The sequence below is a fragment of the Carassius auratus genome, chromosome 50, assembly GCF_003368295.1.
Source record: "Carassius auratus strain Wakin chromosome 50, ASM336829v1, whole genome shotgun sequence".
NCBI classification, from domain to species: Eukaryota; Metazoa; Chordata; class Actinopteri; order Cypriniformes; family Cyprinidae; genus Carassius; species Carassius auratus.
In genome coordinates this window covers 5,853,050-5,877,759 of record NC_039292.1, presented here as the reverse complement: position 1 = coordinate 5,877,759, position 24,710 = coordinate 5,853,050, and the positions used below count along the sequence as shown (strand labels likewise).

Here is a 24,710-nt window from a genome sequence, read left to right as displayed (position 1 = left end):
TAGTGGAATACTTTCAGTGTTTGGCAGCAGCGTTTTGCCTGTTGCAGAGTGCGTTATTTTCCAGAGCAGATTTGATCGCTTTTGCCGTTCTGCAGGTGCGTCAGTTTTTAATCTGCCCAGTAGGTGGGACTTGATGCTCGGAGCATGGACCTCTCTCTCCCTCCTTCACCCCCCCACCCCACCTCTCTCTCTCTCTCTCTCTCACTAGACTGCGCTCTGACGCTTTAGTCTTCAAGCCGGGGATCCAATAACCTGGAACTACGCGACAAACAGCACCGAGGAGACGGGGAAGCTTGTACCATGCAGCCCGGAGAGGAGAACAGGCTGGGACGGTTGATTTTTGAGCCCTTCCTACATTGACGGAGTATTTTCCCCTGTTTTCTTGGGGACTTTATTGCGATCTCTTGATCTGACATACCTTCACTCTCATCCACGCACCCGCGCGCGCTCTTGCATCGCCGAGCGGATACCCGGAGCGCGTTCGATTCTGTAGCCGTTGAACATTAGTGAGGAGCTAAAATAGTGAGGGAAGCACCTGGAGACATGGATTTATTCTCCATCCCACCCCGCGTTTGCTGGTGGAGGATCGTGTTTCTCCTCAGCATCTTCCAAGATTATATGAGCTCCATGCTGGACTGCCCACCGACCTGCCGTTGTTCTACCACGAACATCTTTTGCAATGAGTCTTATCAAGGGAATTTCTTTCCCCTCCTGGCACTACAGGACACCGTGAACGATGGGAATACCACTAACAGCCTCCCGGACCTGTTTGAGAACATCTCCTCCATGTAAGTCAAGCGCACAAGTGTCCATCACATGTTGAGTCCATGTGTGCATTGAGATCAACTCAGCCTCCCACTCACTCCAGGCTTTGTGCTGGTGTGTGGGATGATTAGAAGGGTTTTAATGATGGGAAGTAGCTAAAACGATCTTAAATTGATATAAAATGTTAATTAGTTGGATTGCAATTGAATGTTCATGTTAAATCAAGAATAAAATGGAAACAGATTTTTTTTACTCCATATAAGTACACAATCAATGTAAAAAAAATAAAACCAAAATCAAAATAAATGACACCTGATTGGGGACAAAAAATGCAACCGTTTTTTTTTTTACTTTACAGAGAGGAGTCTTTATAGAAGCGTCTTTGTATTCAAGACAGGAATCCCAAAAGGAATTTTGTCACATCTGTCAAAGGTGTATTGTGCTATTAAAGAGAAAGAGAGAGAGAGAGAGAGAGAGAGAGAGAGGAAAAAAGGCTTTACATGAGTTTGAAGTCACATACCAGCATGTATTAATAAGTGCATGGAGAATTTAAGTCAGATCTCTTTTATGCAATAATTTCAAAACTGATGTTCCAGTGTTTGACTTCTATTAGAAGGTTAAAGTTGGGTAAGTAAAAGAAGATAGAAACATTAATGCTGTAATAGCTATATGATGGCGTTTTTGATGGACTCTGATGGTTTTGGGAAAAATAGGAGAGCTGCGTAATGGCCCTCAGCTGATCAGAGCAACTAAATAATAACGCCTAGAGCAAAGAAAACATTAACGTTGTTGTCTTCAACCAGATTTGGATGCCAAATAATGACATTTTGAATTGCAAAAGCTATTAGTTTTGTCATATAAAGACATCAGTTCTCAGACTCTCTCAAAATGTTCCTCAAATGGGCCATCATGGTTTAACACTGATTCTCCCGGACATATACCATCAGTCTGGTTCTGTTTTCATTACATAATATCAATAATTTAAAGCTACAAATGTGAAAAATGCAAGACAGATCATGTTTTCGTTGAATAATATCAACGCTGGTGCAGCGCATGAAAACAAAAGAGTGCATTTTGGTGAACAAAAACCTGATTCATGATTGATTCTTTAATGGGAATTGTCTACAAAAGGATGCCATGATAACTCTAAAGCGCTTTGTGATGGATTCACTTTTTTCCATCACATTCTATCAAGGAAACGGCATAATAGTGTATGCCAACTGATCTATGAGCTCAACAGGGAGACGTTTTTACAGCTCTGTCTCCAGTCACTTTGTAAGGCCACTAGAGGGGATAGTGGTAACCTTTTCCAGCGTCTAAACTGCAAAGCCAGAGTACACTGATCAGGGAGCTTTCTCTAAGTGTGCAAGTCCTTTCTCACTTATTTGCTTTTGACTTGTTGTTTGCTTTAAAGATTTATTTTTGTGCAGTAGCTGTATAGGTTTCAGCACCCTCTGATGGTGGACAGCTCCTGTAAGTCTGCCAGTTTTTGAAACAATCCTAGTCCTGTGCTGCCCATTTTGGGTGTTTTCTTATTTGACACCCAAATCTGGTCTTGGAGCCTCAGCTAATGAGTTCATTATATAAATCAAAAGGTTGACATCCACAGTGTGATGTGGGGTACTTCAGGAGCAGGATTGAGAGTTTTCTGAAAAAATGGCCTATATTTTTAGTTGGCATTCCCCGACGAGTCATCAACCCACTTCTATTGTAGTCACATGACCTTGACCAATTTACAAATGATGGCGATTCTCCTCCTTCAGGCCAACTAGCTTTAGTATTACTATTAGATATAAAGCGAGGCCAGCTGAAACCTTGGAGGCCATTTAGAGGAGACCTGAGCAAGTTGTCACATGGGGATGCTGTCATATGATCAGCGTTTTTACATAAGTGTTTCTCATTACTGCCATTTTTAGTTATTTTTTGGCTTGAGAGCTGTTAAATTTCCCATTATGCTGTTAGCAATTTAAATGCAGGTTCCCACAGTGACAACTTGCCCCATATACAGTAGTGTGTTATGAATAATATCACAGTAGTTTGATGTCAGTAAGATATTTCATTGAAGATTCATATTTTTCAAAGAAGTCTCTTATGCTCACTAAGGCTGCATTTAGTTAATCTAAAATACAGTAAATGGGTAATATTGTTAAATATTATTACAATTTAAAATAATGTTTTAATATTTTAATATAATTTAAAATTTAATGTAATCCTGTGATGCAACACTGAATTTTCATCATCATTACTCCAGTCTTTGGTGCCACGTGAAATCAATTCTAATATGTCAATTTTACTACTTTTTAGATTTACAGTTGCCCCCAAAATATTTGGAAACCTTAGTTATAAATATAATGTAATGATATTTATGTATGTTTATCAAATCACTATTTAGTTAAATGAAGATAAAATAAAGACACTTTTCATGAAAGCTAACACCTCTGTTTGTTAAATGTTAAGTTAAAACCACAGTTTAGACTATATGACACTTGTGCCTACTTGAGGGAAATTGATTTCATGCATCCACTAAAAACCACCTTGGAAGTGAAAAAATATATAAAATTAAATAAATGAAGTCGGGTCCTGTGAAAACAACTATCAGCATTTGCAATAGCATCTCCAACATGCGATTTTCAGTATGTAAACTACTTTCTTGGGCCACTGCATAATATGACTAATGTGAAATAATATTTGATGGCATCACAAGTGATTGAGGTCTATCCATTTTTACCTTATATTTTAATACAATTTTTGAGTGAGAACAACCCAAAATAGAGTTTGTCATGCTTGCAGTTTTTACAATATATGGATGTTTTTCCCAGCTTTGTTGCAGTCTTCTGTTTGTTTTACATCAGCGTAATCGAGTACACTTAGTGTTGCTCATTTGTTTTCATCAAGCCTATCCATTATGCTAATTGTCTTCTTTTTTTTTGTACACTCAATAATGATATTTATGTATTAGCAGCACTATCATTTTATTTTGCTAATGGAATGTCATAATGGATGGCCAGAATATAAACAATATTCCAGATCCCTCTTATTTAAGTCTTTATGCTGCAACAAATGGTCTGTCTTAATCTATAACAATTATAGATTATTTATTGATTATATTATATATTAATTGAATTGAGTAATTGAAACAATTGGATTTCTAAAAGGGTTAATCATATCTTCAATTTCAAGGACAATTATATATATTTATTTCAACATTATTTATTTTTTGTTTATGTATGTATGCATTAAAGGGTTAACAATCTTTAAAATGTTACTTTTTTAAATTAATTTAATTATTAAAGAGTTTTGAATAAATTTGAACTAACCCTATCCTTAACCCTAACCCAAATGTATTAATATATTTAGGGTTAATATCTCAAAATATATATTAAACATAATAATTATTATTATTTTTTATAAATGGGTCAATGTCTTAAATTTCAATGAAAATATTGATCTAAATAAAAATAAAATAACAATCATTTTTTTTATTGTTTCATTTATTATTATTATTATTATTATTATTATTATTATTATTATTATTATTTGGTTTATTTGTGGCACATAGAGTCCAATATTGTGCAGGAGGGTTTTGTGCAACAGGATGACTAACGTAAGAAAACAAGTTGTTGATTCACCATTCAGTCTCCATTCAGCTGTCCCAGGGGTCTCTGTGTCTGTAGACCATTGTCTGAGAGCCTAATTTCATGTGTGATTAAAAAGAGTGGATTAGCAACAGTTTCAGATAGGCCTAGTTGAAAATGACTCCCTGAAATCTAAATGGCGTCACTTTGGAAAGATCTCCGAAGCTCAATTACACTGGAGCTTTTCAAAAAGCGTTTTCAAAGTAAAGTGGCCGTTGCAAATCGGCACCTATAAAAGCCATCAGCAGTGTCACATACCTGCTGATAGATGGAAAAAGCAAGAAAAAACTCATTGAAGAACATTTGAATGGAAATTCAAATGGCTTCTACTGTATGCTGATGTGTTGTGCTCGTCGTTGTGCATAAGAAGGATTTTTATTTTTTTCTCATTTTACTTCGGTCGCCTGCCTGCTTGATTGCTGTGTTCAAGTAATCAAACAATAGCTTCAGGGCACAAATGGATCCATAATTACACTCCTTATGTGATGATCAAACTTTCTTTCTCGAAAAAGGACCAGGAAGGGAGAGTTTGGTTCCTTTTAACTAGGCAAAATGTCGACTAAGCTTTTTATGCATCGTCAATACTTGGTTGGTAATGCTTAATGATCTGTGACTTGTAAGGCGTATTTTGTGCTGGCAGGTGTGGTTATGTGCAAGGCCAGCTAATTTCAGCATGGTCTGTCTGGATGTGGCTGCTGGAAACCATGTTAGAAGCTGTGAAATCATCCATAGCATATGTTGTGCTAGGAGAGTCTGAAAGGGGTGAAGAGGGTTGTTATCAGAGTAAGGAAACGCAATAGGATTTAATTTACATTAGCTTTTTTTTGGGGTTTCATAACCTGGTTGTAATACCTCAATAATAGGTCTTGGAGATATTGAGACACTATAGAAATGCTTGCCATGGGCTTTCTGAAATGCATATGATATTTATTGGATTTGTAGATGTCCCATGAACGTCAACATGCAAGTGTGAATCCTTTCCAAACAGATGTAATGTACCTCAGGGTCTCAGAAACTGAATCTTGAAAGATCAGGCTCAATATTAAAAAGATTTTTGTTTCATGAGAACTGAATATAGATTAAAAAACAAACAAACAAACAAACAAAAAAAAAACTCTCTATATATGTTTACACTTACAGACAAAACTATTCTTTACAAAAAACGTCATTCGTTCTTTTTGGGTCTCAGACACTTTTATTTTATTTTATTTTTAAATTTTATGTCTGTCAGTTAAAAGTATGTTCAGTTTTTATTGACTGGTTTTTGTTTAGGTCAGACGAACGAATGTTGTTTATTTATTTAATTTATTTATTTGTGAAGGGGTTAGTAAAGTCTTCAGTCTGAATGAAGGAGAATTATAGATTTATTTCGTTTTATAGATTACTTTCAACAGTTTTGTGTTTAGTTTATTCATAAAAGGGTTAAATCCTTTAATATCCCTAAATATAATTTTTTTTTTTTATAAAAATCAGCTATCCTATTTATTTTATCCTAATTACCTGAAGCTCATTTTACATGGTTTAAGAACTAGAAGCTTAACTACTTCGAAAAAGTGTATAAAATTCAGTAGTATCAGCGCTGCTTCCTCTCTTTATTGGCTTGAGGTTTAATAATTGTTAGCTCTGTCTTCTTTGCAACTGAACTCATGCAAAACAAAACTTCTGTTTTGAAAACAATTTGGATGACAGACTTATTGGCTTAAAAAAAAAAAAAAAAAAAAAAAACAAAGATAAAAAAAAAAAAACATTTATGAACCTTGTGAAGTCTAAGCAAGTCCCTCTTTTATTTGCTGCCTATTTATTTACAAAAGCGCAGGTGGAATTTGGCAATTTTGAGAGCCTTAGGTGTTGGATCAAAAGAAAACAGTGTTTTCAGAAATGGTTGTTTGACATTCTTAACCTACAAAACTCTTTTATTGTAGTGTGTATTATTATTATTATTATTTTTTATTAAAAGCCCTTTTGTGACTTTTCCTTTGACCTTGAGAGCTTAAAAAGCTTTTTGTTTATCATTACGTTATGATATTAGTGACATAAGCACTCGCATGAATGAGCATGTCATGCACATTATTATTTTCAATAATATTTTAGACATGACAACCTTTTAACAACTCGTTAAATCAGCCGAAAGAAAGCAAAGTTCTTGCTAATGTGCAAATTATGGATTTTGGAGGAGCACATTACTGATCACGGTGTGTGCTAACATGGACTGACCCACTACTGTCCCGAGTAGAGTAATGGGAAGCATTCATTTGTATGACCCCTGATGTTCATAATGTGTCTGGAGGCCCTCTTTATGATAACCATAATGGCAGAAAGATCAATATAGAGCAGGCCGACCTCAAAGTGTAGATGCAGATATGAACGTATGACATAGTAAAGGTCTCGATGTGCTGTGTTAATCGCAATCTTTCCCAATAACGGCTTAGCTTGCGTTTTCCATTTTATTTATTGGGTGGCTGCCTTCAGTCATAAATAATGTCATTGAAATGAGGCCGTGTGCTATCGATTGGAGACTCTTTCTGTAACGTTGAATTGGCCCATTTTAGTTTTGTGGAGTTGATGGAATTTGTCCAGTGTTGGACATGTTTACGAAGTGGAAGATCTGGTGTATGCATCCACATATTAAGTGACACAAGTGGAACTGTGTTTGCATTTGGCTTGCAGAACCACATACATATAAACATGCATACCAATCTTATTTACAGTTGTAGGTCGTTTTAATAGTTGTGTTATCTGAAATGAACAACAACAGCAACAATAATAATAACATTTATAATAATAATAGTGCATTTATTTATATTTAATTAATGCATTTATAATGTATGCTGTAGTAGTAGTAGTAGTAGTGATAGTATATAAATAATGAATACATAAATGTATCAATAATAATACTACTAATAATTATTATTACTATTATAAAGGTATTATTAAAAACATAGAGATATAATAACATTATAATTACAGAGAGAAAATAATAATAATAATTATTATTATTATTATCATCATTATTTTTTATATTTGTTATTATAATAATAATTATTAGTAGTAGAGTAATAGTAGTTGTAGTATCAATACATAAAGGTATCATATTTTCATGATAAAAATATAAAAAAATATCAATATCAATACTATAATATTATAATATATTTATATTATTATTATTATTAGTAGTAGTAGTAGTAGTATAAGTACAATATGAATATAAAAAACAAAACTATAAAATACATAGAGTAAAAATAATAATACAAATAATAATAATAACATTATTATTATTATTATTATTATTATTACTATTAATTATACTACACTACTACTGACCACCTATGAATCACCTTTGTACATTTAGTGCCTGAGATGTAGCCCATGATGTGATTATAATTTTCTGTTTTTATTGTATTAAACAAAGGCAAATGTATCAGTAGCTGCTGGCTATATATGACACTAAATAACAGTAGGAAGTTGAGGCACAATGATGGCCGCTGTTGTGTTGAAACAGTGTGGTGTAAAAATATGTGCATGCCACTCCCCCTCCCGCTGCGTCTACAAATAAGTTACACAGCGCTTTGTCAGACCCCACACTGAGAACACTTCTGTTTGTGTGTTTGATGGGGAATCACTCCCTAAATTTAGCTGAAGTTGTAAGAATGACAGCCAGAGATGTCGAGGTCACATGGCGGTTTGATGTAAGTTTGTGGATATTTTGGGTAAGCAGGTCATGTAATCTGTCACTGTTAGTTAGAAAGACACTGACTTTATTGATAGTGTGAGAAGCTGGTTTTACATGATGCACCTCTTGTCTGTCATAATGCCATTGCCCTGAAATCTGGAGAGGTCTTGTAGTGGTCATAGACCATGATAAAATATTGATCACTCTCTCCTTTCAGCACACGATAAAGCATTTTGCCAACCTGCCTCTTTAGAAGACATAAAAAAAACTCCTGTCTCTCTATGACTAGGAAAACAGTATTTGCAGCTCTTTTTTTTTTTCTGCCAGCAAGGCAATTTTTAGCCACTGTCGATGACGAAAGTTAATGAAACACAAGCACATCCCAGCAATTTTTCCTAATTCAATAGAAAGCTATTGATTGAGCCAAAAGTAATGGAATAACAATTACGGTGACATTCCAATCTAGTATATTCAACTGCCATAGATGGTGGATAATACAGGGAGGGAGCTTTGGGTTTCAATCATGAACATTTGGGAGGTAATTTCGTCCGCTGCTGTTTTAGATTTCCTTCGTTTTCATTTTCTCTTGTTCCTAGTGCTCTCCCATCCTCTTTCTCATTTTTTTCTATCCCTCCTTCTTGCCACTGATCTTTTATTCATTGCATGGCTAATGAAGCGCCTGATAGACTGTAGAACAGTATGAATGATCCGCAGCAGTTTATTTCTCGGCTAGAGAGCAGATGAAAGGCGTCCACAGGTAGGCAGTAGCGGCGTCTTTAACGGCATGTCTTGTTCATGCTTGCTTGCTTTTGCAAAGGACTTTCAGGCCAGATCTGAATACAATTGCTCTTTTCCATTTTCGTTGTGAAATAAAGGAATGTCAGACTCTTTACACCTGATTGTAATGTGCATTTACATTGATTAGATCACATTGGATAAGAGTTGACCGTGTTGAAAGACATAATTAGTCTGATGGCAGACCTACAGACACCCACAGCCCCTTCTTAGTCTAGTAAACTCTAATCCGATTGGCTATACACATCTTCCAAGAGTAAAAGCACACATTTCTTTATTTGCATTTATGCAATTAGTCCGCACGGACCGTAGGTTGTGTAGTTGTGAAGGAAAAAATGTAAAGTTTCAAAGAAAAATCTTTTTCTATTTTTCTTAATCTTTGAAAGACATCGAAGTATTTTTTTATACTTTAAGTAGCACGTAGACTAGATGTTCTTCTTAATTCTGTTAGTCTGTACTGATTTTCTATTTAATTTCTGCTGTTTTATTGACTTGTTTACATTTTTCTGTATTCTTTAAAAACATTTTATTTGTTATTTATTTATTTTTAAACAGTTTTCTGTTCAGTTTTATTATTGTGGTATAATTAATTTAAGATAAATCGCTAACCCCCCCTTGGATTGGCTCTTACAGATGTCAATCAGTGTGCGGTTCTTGTCCAGTGTAAGCTGCTGGTTATTATACATTAGGTCTGGCTACATGAGTATAGATGCAAATTCTCTTTAAATAATCCTGAAAAATGTATCTTTTATGAAACATTTGTTTTCAGTATTGACAATAATAAGAAATATTTCTTGAGTATCAAATCAGCATATTCGGATGATTTCTAAAGGATCATGTGACACTGAAGACTGGAGATATGATGATGAAAATTCAGCTTTGTTATCACAGGAATAAATTACATTTTATAAATATATACAAATATAAAACTTATAAAAATCTTACCAATACCAAACCTGTGAATGTTACATAATATCTTTTCCTCTACGTTCCATTACTACATCTTGAATCTCCCTGCTAAGCTGTACACATGTAGTATGGAATGATATTTCGGACATTATTCAAAAGGAATCGCAGATTGTATTTGCGATTGCGCTTTCAATTTGTGGACGCATAAAATGTGACATAATCCAAATGCAAATGCAAATCGTGCATTTTCGTTTAAGCGAATGCACAGTGTCTGCCAAATTAAAAATGGAAATGCAAAGTCCATTTGCAATTGTGTTTCCCATATCTTACGAGCTATGAGCCTGTCATATTTAAATAGCAATATTAATTACCACATTTGCCTTTTCACTCTCTCTGCACTGTGCATGTAAACTGCCAAAACTCAAATGGAATTGGGAAGTGACGTCACTCACAGTCGACGGTTATAAATAATTATTAATTAATTAGTGTGGACTTTGTCATCTAAATACGTAATAACCAATAATGTTAAGGATTTGTCTTAAAAATTACTTCATCTTTTCTATCCTGTGAAGCTTTACTTAAAAAAGATGTTTCTTCTTCGATCATACTAAAATGTACCATGTTTTACTATGGTAAATATGAGTTAATCGATAGTGTTTATAATTAAACCACAGTAGACACAAATGTACAGTTGTCTGAGACGTTATGAAATGTTCTTTAACATCATGAACCATAAAATGTAGTCAGTGATCTGCTATGGTTTATTTTCATAATAGGTAAACACAGGTCACAAGTTAATATGGTCACATTTCCTTGATTGGAAATTTTCTGCAATTTTCCTCACTGTATATTTACAATAAAACAAAAAGGATATGAAATACCACTGCCTCCTTTCATTTTTCATTTAAACATAATAATAGCAGCAGAAATGTACTTAGTTCAGGGAAATGTGTATATATACAATCATTAAAAATGAAACGAAATATTATATCAATTGCCTCTTTTATTACCGTCGACTGTGAGTGACGTCACTTCCCAATGCAAACACGCCCAATAAAATGGCCCCACCCCTGTCACTTGATTGACCGGTTTCCGTGTAGACGTTGAAAATTCAAATGCAAAAGGAATTGCGATTCCATTTGAGTTTTGGCAGTTTACATGCACAGTGCAGAGAGAGTGTAAAGGCAAATGTGGTAATTAATATTGCTATTTAAATATGACAGGCTCACAGCTCGTAAGATATGGGAAACACAATTGCAAACAGACCTGCATTTCCATTTAAAATTTGGCAGACACTGTGCGTTCGCTTAAACAAAAATGCAAATGGTAATGCGCGATTTGCATTTGCGTTTGGATTATGTAACATTAAATGTGTCCACAAATTGAAAACGCAATTGCAAATACAATTTGGAATAAAGTCCGCAATATAATTCCATACATGTAGAGTCTATAGCAGGTAAGCCCGTGCAGGCAGACTTGACACATGTCGACTTATGACTGATGTTTTAAAACCAAAGAGGCCTTATAGGAGGCTGTAAGCACATGGCTGAGGGCTTCCAGGGTCCTAGTTGTTTGTGATACTCATTGCTATTCACAGGAAGCCACAGCAATAGAAAAACAAGAGTGGGCGTCCCAAATGGGATTGAGCGTCTTAGAGGGCACCTGCGCCAGGCAGATGCAGGTTGGGTTTAGCCGCGTATCGCTGTTCCCTGAAAGCGCCTTGTCTTTTTGGGGGCCTGTTTAGGATTCCAGGGGAGCTTTTCTGTGATGAAAGGCTAAGTGGGATTTTGCCTCCTATCTCAGGCATTTCTCTGTGTAATGAAATGTTACCTTCCGACTGCAAGTGGCCGAGTCTCTATAAGGTCATTGTGATGGTGTCTTGAAAACTTGTTTTGGGATTCTAGTCGTAGGACTCTGGAATAAATTGACTGCCTCCTCTGCCAAGTGTGCGTCAGACTTATTCTTAGATGTGAAGTAACCCAACCACAGTGTGGTAAATCTTGTAGCAGACTGTAAAAATAGCTGTTTGAAGCAAACTTTTATATTCTAATGTGAAGATTTCATCAGCATATAATTTACATATTTAAAAGTACCTTAAGACTTTGCAGAGTAGAGACTTTAACACATACTTTATCTGATTTTCCAGTTAAAATATCACAATTTCCTTGATACAGTTAATATTTGTGAAGATTTAAATCATTTTATCAATTTTTAAAACCTCTTTTAATTGTTGCTGAAGGATTTGTAGACATGTTTTGTTCAACATAAAAGATACTGTACTCGGTTTAAAAGTTACTTCTGTTTCAGCTGTGCTTTATACATCACTACACCATTGTAGACAATTTTGCTGAAATGCTAATGTGACCACACCTTACATCTATATGCTGTTTTATGTTCTTTTTTTATCATCCAGTGAAAGTGCAAAATTGAGATTCAAATCTCCCAGCATTTTAAAATCTGAAGAACTGATGACTGTAGAATCACAGTCATGTCTAACATCATCTCAGCATGATTCAAACGTTCATTTTCCAGGCCACATACAGTATGTGTTTGTGGTCTGGGTCGGTGTCCTGCTGTTGAAAAGATGTTGCCAAGCTGTTTTCTATGATAATGAAAAGTTCTCAATCTGCCTAACAGGTGCTCTGACCTGGCGATCTCATTTATGAGAACCAGTTTGTGGCAAGCGGTGGAGAGTGGCCAAGATCCAAGATCTACAGGCCTAATTACACAGCTGCCGCTGAAGATTTTTTAATTTCCTATTACTGAGATGGAGAGAAACATTCCTTCAACTCGATTTAATGGCAAATCTGTCTTTTCCATCTGCGATTCGGAGGCGGTCTTCATCGTCTTTCCTCAACACGATTGACCAAAAATTTGGAGTTGTCATCTTCTGAAAGTGTCATATCATTAGCTTGATGGCTCTGAAATAGTTTTATTTGTTCATACGCACAATAAGAGACAAGTGGAAGCTTGATCCTGGGTCAGTGTTCCCAGTCATGTTTCATTTGTGAATTTTGGCCTAGACTGCGGTGGAGGAAAGCCTTGCAGAGGGTGTGGGCCATATTCCTCCTCCTCCGTGAGAGGAGTTTTAATGAGAGCACAGCCGGTGCATGTCCTGCGCATTCATAAATAGCTCTCCACCCCCGTCAAACTCCCTTCATCCTCCATCCATCGGCCCACGGTGCTGGAATCAGCATCCAGCAAAAAAGATAAAACAGTAACATCAAACTGCAGAGGGAACAAGGAGTTCCTCTGCCTCCTGGCGTGTGTCAAGTCTGACATTTAGCCTCATTATCCTATTAATGTTCAATAAAAACGCACGTTGAATTTGGGGATGGATATTTAACCCACTTGAAGTTTTCTCGAAAGGCAAATGTGAAATTCAAACGTATGACTTCTTGTGCTTCATGGGCCATAACTTTTAAAAACTGATATTTATCATTTTAAATAGTTTAGCAGAATATTTTTTCTTTTTTTCTTTTTTAATGCAAATTGATTCTTTTATTGGATTTTTTAACAGACTTTCATTCATCAATCTACACCGCTAAAGCCACCTGTCCTCAGATCATATAAAGTCAATTCAATATTTATATGAGAATATGTATTAAACTTAACTTATAACCGAGTAACATTAAAGTTATTGTTCTTGAAGGTGTCCTTAACTATTTCACCTGTTAGGAGTTCAAAAACGTTACAGACATGCAGCAAATAACTTGTGTGTTTTTTCGATTTTCATTTTATGTTGTGTTAATAGATAAGCCCGTTTGGTAGATTTACCTCAGTACCTCAATATTTGGATATTTCAGTCTGACTGTAGAGACATTCAGTAGATAATGCCAGAAATCAATGTGATAAAATTTTGTAGAATTCATTCAGTCATTCATTCAAGTGAATCCTGAATTTGTCTGTTTTAATGATGAATATTTTACACTATTTGGTGTCCACCGATATTGGGTGATTGAGGACTTCTAAACACATTGAACAGATTAATTCAAAAGTGAATCTTTGAAACAGGTATTTTTTTTTTTTTTTTTTTTGTAGTCTGTTTTGTCACAGGACTTTAAGAATCATTCGAGGTGATTCTGAAAATGGATATGCAAAGCATCTAAATTCAGTTCATTGACAACTGATTCCCAACTTTTTCTCTGGGCAGCGTAGACATTCCTGTTAAGTGTTTCCTTTCTCAAAATGATGTTATTTGTCTGCTTTTATAAGGTCCCACTCCGTTTTTCTCATGCTAGTGTTTTATTACCTTGCTTTGTATTCTTCTCAACACATCAGAGACTTTCCTGTCTGGCCTAGCTTTCATCAAGCTAAGACACCTACGAACAGAGAGAGAGAATAAGGAGACCCCTTTAACATTCCTTTTAGATTCAGGTCTTTATATTGTTAGCATGATTGCAGGGTGGTTCATTTTAAAACCTCCAGTGTATTGAATTTTTTTTTTATGCTGAGCACAAATAGCATCAGCAGGTCATGCCTTTAAGTAAAAACGTGCAATTACACGACCATAATTTGCCATAATTAAAGCTTGAATATTGATACGAGCAAAGAACGTCAACAAAGGAGATGTAGTTCACGTACGTTCATTACTAATTTATGAGGATATCTTGTTTTAATTAATTCATAATTGCTTTGGAAACTTGGAGCGTTACTTTTCCCTAAATAATTACAACCATGGCACCCAATGGGATGTTTTAGATTGGTAATTGGAATTTGATTTAAGTGACTTTTTAAATATTTCAAGCCCAAAGAATAAACCGTAACAGAACGTTTAAAAAGACTGAACATTTAAAACCCTGATAGGTCTGAGCAATTAAGGCTAGGGTTACGTTTGATTTGGCAATATTGGCGAGGAGTAAAAAGAAGACTAATAACTATGGAAATAGGTTGGGTTTATCTTCAGCCACCAGTGGTAGAGCGGATGTGTATGACACATTCAGTACGGTGGCATATCAGAGCTTCCAGCATTTCCCGTGGGAATGCAGGACCATTTAATCATTTGCTTTTTACCTTTTGATTTGGTTAGATCTCTGCCATATTACCAGGCTGGATTAATTTTGATTGACTGTGCGTGATTTAACAGCCCCCCCCCCCCCACTTACTAGTTACCTGCAAATCCCACCTCACCGCTGACTTCAGTGTTCAAATCAATCATGCAGACTTGAGAAGTTCAGACTTCATGGATGAGTCTGATTGACTCACCCAGAAGTGAAAAATGTCATTTACTCACCCTTAAGTTGTTCCAAACATATAAGTTGCTTTCTTCTGTTGAGCACAAAGGAAGTTATTTTAAAGAATGTTGGTAACCAAAAGTTGATGGTAGCCATTGACTTTCATAGTATGGAAACAAATACTTTGAAAGTTACCTTTAAAATATCTTCTTAGTAATTGTTTGAGCTTTCATTGTGTGAAATTGCATTTTGTTTGAAATCTTTAGAATTTGTGGCAGAAAGGAGTTTGCGCTCAACAATCACGCTAGTAACTGTACAACTTTTTTCTATAAACATCAAAGTAAAGGTTGTTTTATTAAAGTAGTATTTTACAGTGTAGGCATTTTTAGTCTATGCTATGCTTTAGGCTAGGTTGCATAGTTGCCAGTTGTAGCTGTATTTCTATGCTGTAAGCTAGGTTGTTAAGTGTACAGTCAAATGATTGTGCATTTGAGTCCTTCTTACCTGGGAAGATGTTTTTTTTTAGTTGGGTAAGTCTTAATTATGACATCAGGTGCATTCACATTACTTTGGTGGGAGCAAGATAGCAGTGTACCTTTTCTACAAATAATACAGCAAGTTTTTTTTCTTACTCCAGTTCTACAGTGTGAATAAAAAAATTTGCATATGCATTTTTATGCAGTTTATAAAGGTGCTGTAAACTAAATTACTATGTATTATTTCATAGTTGTCAGGGTTATAATAATTAACTAAAAATAAAACTGATTTTTTGGTTACTTTAAATAAAATAAACATTAATTAAAATAATCTTAAAAATAAAAACATATTATTTCAAATAGTTGACAAAGCAATATTTCTTATTTGCATTTAGTTTAATTTGATGTAATAAAATAAATAAAACTTAAATAAAATCGACTAAATATGACTAAAACAACAATAACAAAAAAAAAAACTGAAAATTACACCAAATAAAATTACTAAAACTATAAAATGAAAATGAAAACATAAACAAAATATAAAAATAAAAACTGATTCAAAACGTTAATGAACAATAAATTAATTAATTAGCAATTTTATTCATTTTAACAAATTTACCACTGCACCTATTGCATATTGTCATATTTTCTTGACAATATTCCTCCAACACAGAGTTTCCCACTCTTATTATGACTTTGTGGTGCTTGTTCTACTCATAAATAGACTCTTTCAGACGTAAACGCACTATAACTAACAAAGACATCAATTGTTGATTGACATTTGTTCTGAATGCCAGACTTTTGTGTCTCCATTTGTAAGGAGCTAGACATTTGCTGATGGAGTCTCTTGCTCCAAAGCTTTAATTGCAGGTCTGTCGAGAGCGAGAGACCGCGAGAAAGAAAGATGAGAGATTTCAACAATCATCTCTCGAGAGTGGATGAGTTCGGGGATTGAGCATGTCTCCTTAATTCTCTTCGCTGAAAGACGCACCACCCCCCACTTGTTACGAATACCCTTTAGAAAGAGCTGAGCCCCTGGATCATGTCTTTAAGTCTGACCCCATATCTGTCTTTCCCACCTAATTGAATTCCTCAAAGTGAGAAGATCCCGTCTGCCAGAAAGCCTGCATGCTTTATTTCCCATCAGCGGGTGAAGAACACATGGGGTTTGATAGCAGAACCCTGATGTGCTCCCTGCCCGGCTCATCCCTTCTTCCACCTTTCAGAATTAGTTAGGAAAGATGGAGAGAGATCAGTTCCTTGTGTAGCTGCTCAGTGAGGAGATGTCAGGGGCAGAGCGGCTCATGATGATTTCATAGCTGTCTGTGGAATAATTGAAGAGTGTGTGCTTGTGGGCATGTAGCGAGAACTACTGTGTGCTTCAGAGCTGCGTTGTGTCCCAAAGTTATGTCTATAGAGTTTATGTGTGTATAGATATACGTGCACCCTGGTGGGAAAGAGAAGAGTCAAAGCACCCCTCTCTTGGGTGCCTTTGTGCAAGAAGAGGGCAGACCCTGTGTTGTATTATTCATAAAGTTATTTCTGGCAAGTGCTATTGACAGGGCACGGTATTGTGCTCAATCTCATCACATTCAGATACAAGAATGAAGCCCAGGTTGAGACTGTGATCTGAGAAGCCACTTCTGAATGAGGTTTTTACACCAATTCGGAGACTTGGAAGAGTAAAGAGTTGTAATAATAATAATGTATAAGAAGTAACATTAAAATAATAGTATATGTAGTTTAAATATAATAATTGTGCACATGTTGTGTGTGTGTGCATACTCATTATTTCAATTACAACTTACTATTATAAAATTAAAAGACAGTAATTATCTATATAATAAACAATAAATTAATTGTTTTTCGATTCATAATACACTCCATGAAAAGTCATTGTTATGTGACATTCACATTGCATTCAGTTCGGTGGTTGGCATCCATTCAGCCTTCAGTCCACGACATCACATCATGGTGGCCATGTCAACTAACTTGATCTCAATGAGATGTGCCACTTGGTTGATGCACTCCAAACCCACTCAGCATGAGGTAGTCTCCAAAAAACAACACAAAAGCACACATCCTGCACACCGTCTGGCCTGTAACACACACATCAAGTTCTCTGTTTCAGAACAGTCTGACAGCTTTTATCAACAAACCCTCAACTCTTTATTTTCGTGTTATCTGCACCCTTTCAAGTCTCTGTGACTGGGTTTTTGTGGCAGCTACTATTCCACCATGTTTACTAAGTCTTCAGAGAATGTCGTCGGTATGGTTTAATGTAGTTCAATGTGCTGGAACCCCATTCGGTTAAGAAAACCCGGTTACTTCACCCAAGACCCAACAATGAAACAATGTGCTCAGTAATTACAGAGCCAGGGCGGCGTTTTGATTTGTGACATCCTTTATGGGAAACGGCCACACAATTAAGGGCGCTCACAGCACTTGGTCAAGCATCACACTACCGTTTTTGGGACCGAAAAATATTAATTGCCTCCGGTTCCGGTTCTTGTCAAGAAACGGATCTGGTTCTGGAGGAGCGGTTCTCGGCTCCCAACCCTAGCCACGAGCTGATAAAATATGGGAAATGAGAAACATGTTGTCTCTGACAGCCCTGAGGATGCGTTATTGCAGCCGCCCTAATCTAAAATAACACACAGTAATGTGTGAAATTTATGTGCCACCTTAAGGTCCACACAATAGAGGATTTAGTGCACACGCCATAAAGCAATAACAGGGCAGATTGAGTTTATGAAATGCAATTTTTCATTCTGCTTTCTGGAGCTGTGAGTAGAAAAAAAAAGTATTGCACTGAAATGCATGCCATATCTCTGCAGTGGCCACTAACAAGGGTGATTACAACGTCAGGTTTAGTGTATTTGTGTGTGTGTGTGTGTGTGTGTGTATTTATGTGCTAGTAATGTAATCAGTGTGTTTTGTTCCTCAACGGAATGTAAGTGTTTGACGATGAAAGTCGAGCTGTTGATCAGGCAACTGGAAGCAACCAGTGTAGTTTAGAGGGTTTGTTACAAGTCAGTATTGTTATTATTATTATTTTTTATTAGTTTAAATCATAGTTTAAAATTGTGAAAATAAAATAAAATGTAGTCAGTATTTTGTAATGTTCATTCAAGTAAATTTGACTAAAATGGCATTTGATTATAATATAATATATGTTTAATATAATATCTCTTAGCTACACTTCTGTGAAAAAGGTCATATGGGGGTGCTATATGAACGGGAAACCCAATGGTTTTATAGGCTGTTAAAAATTGAATACTTTTATACTGCGACTAGCATATAGATTGATTGACTCCTGCAACTTTGCAGATCTGAGTTGTAATATGTTTATTGTGTGTATATATCTGCTTAATTCCATATATTTAGGATGCATTTGGGTAAGTTAATTAATACACTAGCAAGGTGCTTTAGTTAAACTGTATTTTCATTCACTGTTCATTCATAAATCTGCTTAAATAGTCGATCCTCAACATTATAAGTCGATTATTTGAAACCGTCATACTTGAAGAAGTAATACGGATTTCTACCTCCCATCTTCTCCAGTGCACAACCAGTCTGCCCACTCGCAGCATAAAAGTAATGATTGGTGCGGTCATGGGTGGGAGACAAGTGAGGGCATTGGTGGGGTGGTGAGGAAGCTGTCTATCAAAGACGAGCTTATGCAGCACTGACGAAGTCCTCTTGTTAGACTGGAGGTGAGATCAATCATTTAAAGGTGTCTGGGCACTGTCGGTGAGCTTTCAATCATAGCACACAGTTACGAGCAGACCTGGGAAGCTTCTCAATCACATGCTCTTTCAGCCGGCCTATATCAACAACTTATATGCATATGCGATCATAAGATGCTCCAGATGGGTTCCTTTATATTTCTTGCTGCGATCATGTCTGCTCTTATGACTCATCTCCATCCTCCCACCACTCCAAAACATGCACAACGCGAACAATCCCTCTCTCGCTGGGGTCTAGAGGCAGGAAACGCACGGCCTTGGTGAGGGAAAATGCTGATGATATTGGAAACAAACTGAGTCGCTTAAGGCTTCTGCAGTGGATGAAATGAAAGGGCTTGTGATGCTTTAGTCATGCTAGCTTGCTGTTTATAGCTCGCTTTGTGACACAGACGGGACAGTATGACCTCAGAGGTAGAGAATTCAGAATGCTTTCTGAAAACCGTCATTTTCAATGCTATGATCTTACGCCTTCTCTCCTGCTGAGCCCTGTTGGAATTTGAATTCATGGCATTGATTGGCCACCTCAAAACTCTTACCACAGCTCCATATCTATGGCTTGTTTGATGCAGTAAACTTGCTTGTTACCTCACCTGGTACACTTGCTATGTTCTGCTCTCGCCAATGAATTCTGTGAAACACAGGTCACAATTTATGTTGAGAATGTTGTAAAACATGCAAGAAGCATTATATTTTACCGAAATGTTGCTGCACTGTGTTGAGGGAAGGGTTGCCAGGTTTTCGCAAGAAAACCCACCCAATTGTTACTCAAAACTTGCCCAAAACTAGTCAAATTGCATTTCGAGGGGGTCCCCAGTTAAAAAATCTTTTAGTGCCACTCACCGAAGGCTCTTGGACATTTCATGATATGTACATCAACCAGTGTAATAGCATTGAGCTGATATGTTGAACAAAACGTTCAACATGCTTTAAGTGCCACTTTCAGGATATTTCACTTGGTGGTGCAAAATTTGAAAGAAGCAACGTAATATAATAAATAAAAAAAAGACTTGATTAAGTTTAAGGTACAGTTTAGTGTAGGTGGTATTATTATTTTCAAACTTGATTTTAGCACATTTTAGTAACCACAAACTGGACATTTTCCTTTGAAAGTGTCGTAAAACATGCAAGAAGCAATGTAATATAATTTTACAGAAATGTTCTCATAGACAAATTATTCGAATGGCTTTGTATTGCTTTATTCCCATTAGCTCCATCACATTTAAACAAGATCTATTCAATAAGATCAGCTTGTGCTTTTAATGCAGATCTGATTAAGTGGTTTGAATCTAGGGTGGGATTCGCTGCCAGAGACGGCGCACATTTGGCTGCAAGTACGACAACAGGAGGACCATGTGTGCCGATGTTTGCGACATGCACACATTATTGATCCATTTAACTCATTAAAACCGTCATTTATTAATTTCAAAGGCCTTTTGAACCTCATAGAAAGACAATGAAGTGTTTTGAGTGGTGTTCAATGATCAGTGCCCTCACATTTATCTATTATGGCAGCTGGTCTTGAGCGGTGAATAAAGTCATGGAGATTTGTGACTGGCTTGGAAGCTTGGTGCATCTTACCCTAATATTTTTATTTTTTATTTTTTTTAAACCGCTCTATGAGGCACTGAGTCTTTAATGAGGATAAAACAATGTCATATGCTCTGACTAATGAGAGGATTTTTACACTTTTCTTTGATTTCTCCGGCCTGAAACAGTAATTGGGTTTAGTGTTAATCTAAAACCATTAGCTACAGCCGAACAGGGCTCTTTGGCCAGGAGGACGCTAATGCCAGCTCTCATTTACAATCTGTAAAAATCACAATGACATTGGACATTGCATATATTAGCTTCACCAGCGGCTAGCCACCATTTGAAGTAGGACTTCAAATAAATCACGGCCCAGTAGGCACAGAGACAACCAACAAGCGCAACTATGGTGTCTGACACATTATTAGACTTAAAAGTAACTAAAGAGCAACGTTGTTAGCATTGACAAACCATCTCGGAAATTGGAGAGAAAGTAAAAAAAGATCTAATGCTTGTGTGCCTCCATTAGCTGGTCAGTTTAGCTTACTGACACAGCAGTGTAGGGTTACCGTGCGTACATATATGAAAGATTTCAGTGAATAAGGACTAAAATTTTTTCAGTGCTAGGACATAAAAAGGGAAATTTTAATTTTTAATTTATTTCTACATCCTACTCTTGTACTCTTGTACAAAAGAAGTGTCAATTGTACTTGCAGAGTACTTCAAATATCCAGTGCTTTGTGATTGGCCGAATGCCTCAAGCGTGTGACGGAAATGTTTTGCCCCTTGTCATACAGTGACGCGTGTCAAAAAGAGTCAATGTTATTCTTGACAAAAAATCTTCAAAAGAAGACTAGCTCCAACCCTGATCAAACTCCCCTACCTGTGATTTTCTAATTATCCCGAAGACATTGATTAGCATGCTCGGGTATGTTATATAAAAGGGTTAGAGCTAAACTCTTGGAGGATTCCTGCTTTAGAGGGATTTAGAGGGACATTTTTCTGTCAAGCCAGGTTTCTATCCTTGTGCCAGGATGATTTTGTGAAGACCTTTACTGTTGATGCAAAGCAAATTGATGACATTTATGTTACTGTAGTGCAGTTTATTATTACAGGCCTGTATTGGGCCGAAGGTTTCCACAATATGCTCTCCTATAAATATGAATGTGTTATTTGAAGTGTTATGATCTAGCTTTACTTTAAGAGCTTTGTAACATTGAGTTTCCAAGATAACAGACTGGGGTTTGCATGCTAACAAGCATGCAGTATGTGATACAGATCTCATAAAAGAGCCAAAAGATGTGAGACCTGGAGATGAAATATGCAGTTTTCAGCTCATAAAGCCCAATCATAAAGCTATAAAACCAAATATTTAAAGGGTATGGCAAATAACTTCCCTCAGCAGGGCTGACTTAAGTTTCTCTTTCAATCCCTATTTATCAGGTCTTGCAGATGGCAGGTGCTTGAAACCCATTATTTTACACTAAGCAGTGGCAGCCCCTATTTTCTTTCTTCCGGGCTCACGTGGCCTGGTGCCAGAAGGATATGATCCCCTATTTTCTCCTGACAGCCCGGCTCTTGTGGCATGCCATGCTCTGGACTATTTCAGTGTTAACAGAAATGCTGATGACAACACAAGGCTATCTTAATCCAGTTTGCAAGTGTGTGCACCTTCATTCAGCTCAGACCTGTAGCCTGCTCTGCCTGAGCTGCAGCCGACGCACCCAACTTCTTATTTCAGCAACCTTGAGATGCAGCAGTAAGCGGGAGGATTTTGTAGGCTGACGTGAAAGGCGTCAGTATTCTTGTCAGATGCCTTCATTTCTAGATATATAATAGAATAGCATAATTACAATTTTAAGTCTATTTTATACCAAATAACTGGTTTTATAATCTAATAATTTACTTCGTTATATTATGAAATAGAATAAATTAAAAACAACAATACTTTTTTATATTCTAATATATTTGCTAATCATCATCATACATTTTTAAATAGTTATTCTATATTATACCAAATAATGCTTCTGTTTTATATTATAAAATAATTGCTAATAATAATACTAATAATAAAAAAAATAATAATAATTGTAAAATTGTTGTTATATTTTATAATGTCATTTAACATTTTTTAATTATGTAACAATTTAATTCATTATATTATAAAATAGTATAAATAAAAAACTACAATACTGTTTTATATTATAATATATTTGCTGATATTAATCATCATCATCATCATCATCATCATTTTCTAAATATTCTATTTCATACCAAATAACAATGCTTTATAATCTAATAATTTGCTTCTGTTTAACATTATAATATTATTGCTTATAATAATAATAATAATAATAATAATAATAATAATAATATTGTTTAAATTGTTGTTCTGTTTTATGATGTCATGTAACACTTTGTGCTTGAACAATGCTTGAACACCTCCATTGAATTTGGGCTAATTTTAATAACGAGTAAAAAAATTTAAAATCAGCCAACAGCTCAAACTAAAGAAAATTTTAATGCAGTTCTCACCTTCAGTTTTCTTTCCAAGAGTGAGTTAAAGTTATATATATATATATCCGGTGTTTAGGGAATATTCAAACAAAAGCAGAGTTTCCATGGCAACCATCTTTAGTATTCTCTGTCCACAGTGACCCCGGACATTTAATGGAACTGTATGAATCAGATAAAGTTTCCCATTTAAGGGTGCAGCTGTATTCACAGGTGAAGCCCATTTTCTCAGCGTGTTTTGATGGATCCATTTTTAGCACACGCACAAAGCTCTGCTGCAAATGATCATGGCGTCACACAGCAAGCCACTGTGTTTCCAGGTTTTTAGACAAGTGGCGTTTTGTGATGACTTTAAGCAGTGCTGTGGTTTAAATGTGTTAAATGATATATAATGTGTGGCTGGGGTTTACAAGCTGTTTTAACCCGCTGATCCACTGATTTCCAGTATGAATCAGAAACGTTTTTCAGCTCCACATGCAGCACTCTATGACTATTTCGACTCATTTTGAATGATCAAAACTTTTTAGCATCTGTGAATGCAAACAAAACAGTGAAAGCTTGAATTTTTTGTTGACGCTTGATTGATGAATCTATAATTTATTTGATCAAAAATACAGTAAAAAAAAGCTGAAATTATTCTAATTTGCTGATTTGGTGCTAAAGAAACATTTATATTATTTATGTTGAATACACTTGTGCAGATCGTGATACATTTTCTTTAAGTTCAAAAGTATTTCCTGTCACTTTTGATCAATTTAATGCAACCTTGTGGAGTAAAGTATATAAATTAATAATCCTACCAACATTTTGAAACATTTGAATGGTATAGATTAATGTTAAACATGTTGAAAATGTATATTAGACATTTTAAAATTATTATTAATCATAGTATGTGCAACTGTTATTATATTATAACTTTAAGATTACTATGTTATAACAATTATTATAAATAATTGAACCTTACTGTAAAACGTTACCAAAATAACAATATACTGTATAGTGCTAATGTTAATTTATGGTTCAGTGCATCAGTAGAAAACACTTTTGTCTAACTCTTTGAATTGAGTAACATTTAAATATCATGTAGCAGTCTTCTGCATCTGGTAAACGAATGTCTTTTATTCTGTCCCTCTTTTACGTTAAAGCATGAATATGTTTGGTGCAGGACACTGAATAGAGCACGAGCTGGAATTGCATCATTGCTTTCAGATATGTGCTTGTTTTTACAACCCGGGTTGGATTAGAATAAATTGCAGACTCTGCATAATACGGCCGTACCTCATGCTGACGAGGGCTTGTTGATCCAGAACATCGGCGCTGGGATGAAAGCAATATGCTAATATAAGCAGCGTACATGTTCATGTGAGTGTTTCCTGTGATATTAAATGTACAAACCACCGTTTACTTTCAGTCATTAGGTGTGTTTGGACTACCAGCATAGAAGTATTACAATTAAATAGCTTTTTAGGGGGAAATAGATGAAGGATTTGAGGGCT

General features: G+C 35.8%; 1 pseudogene; it reads left to right on the top strand.

Moving 5' to 3' along the window:
- Positions 1-257: 257 nt before the first annotated feature.
- Positions 258-24,710, top strand: part of LOC113066388 (NT-3 growth factor receptor-like) — an 85,006-nt pseudogene continuing 60,553 nt past the window's right edge.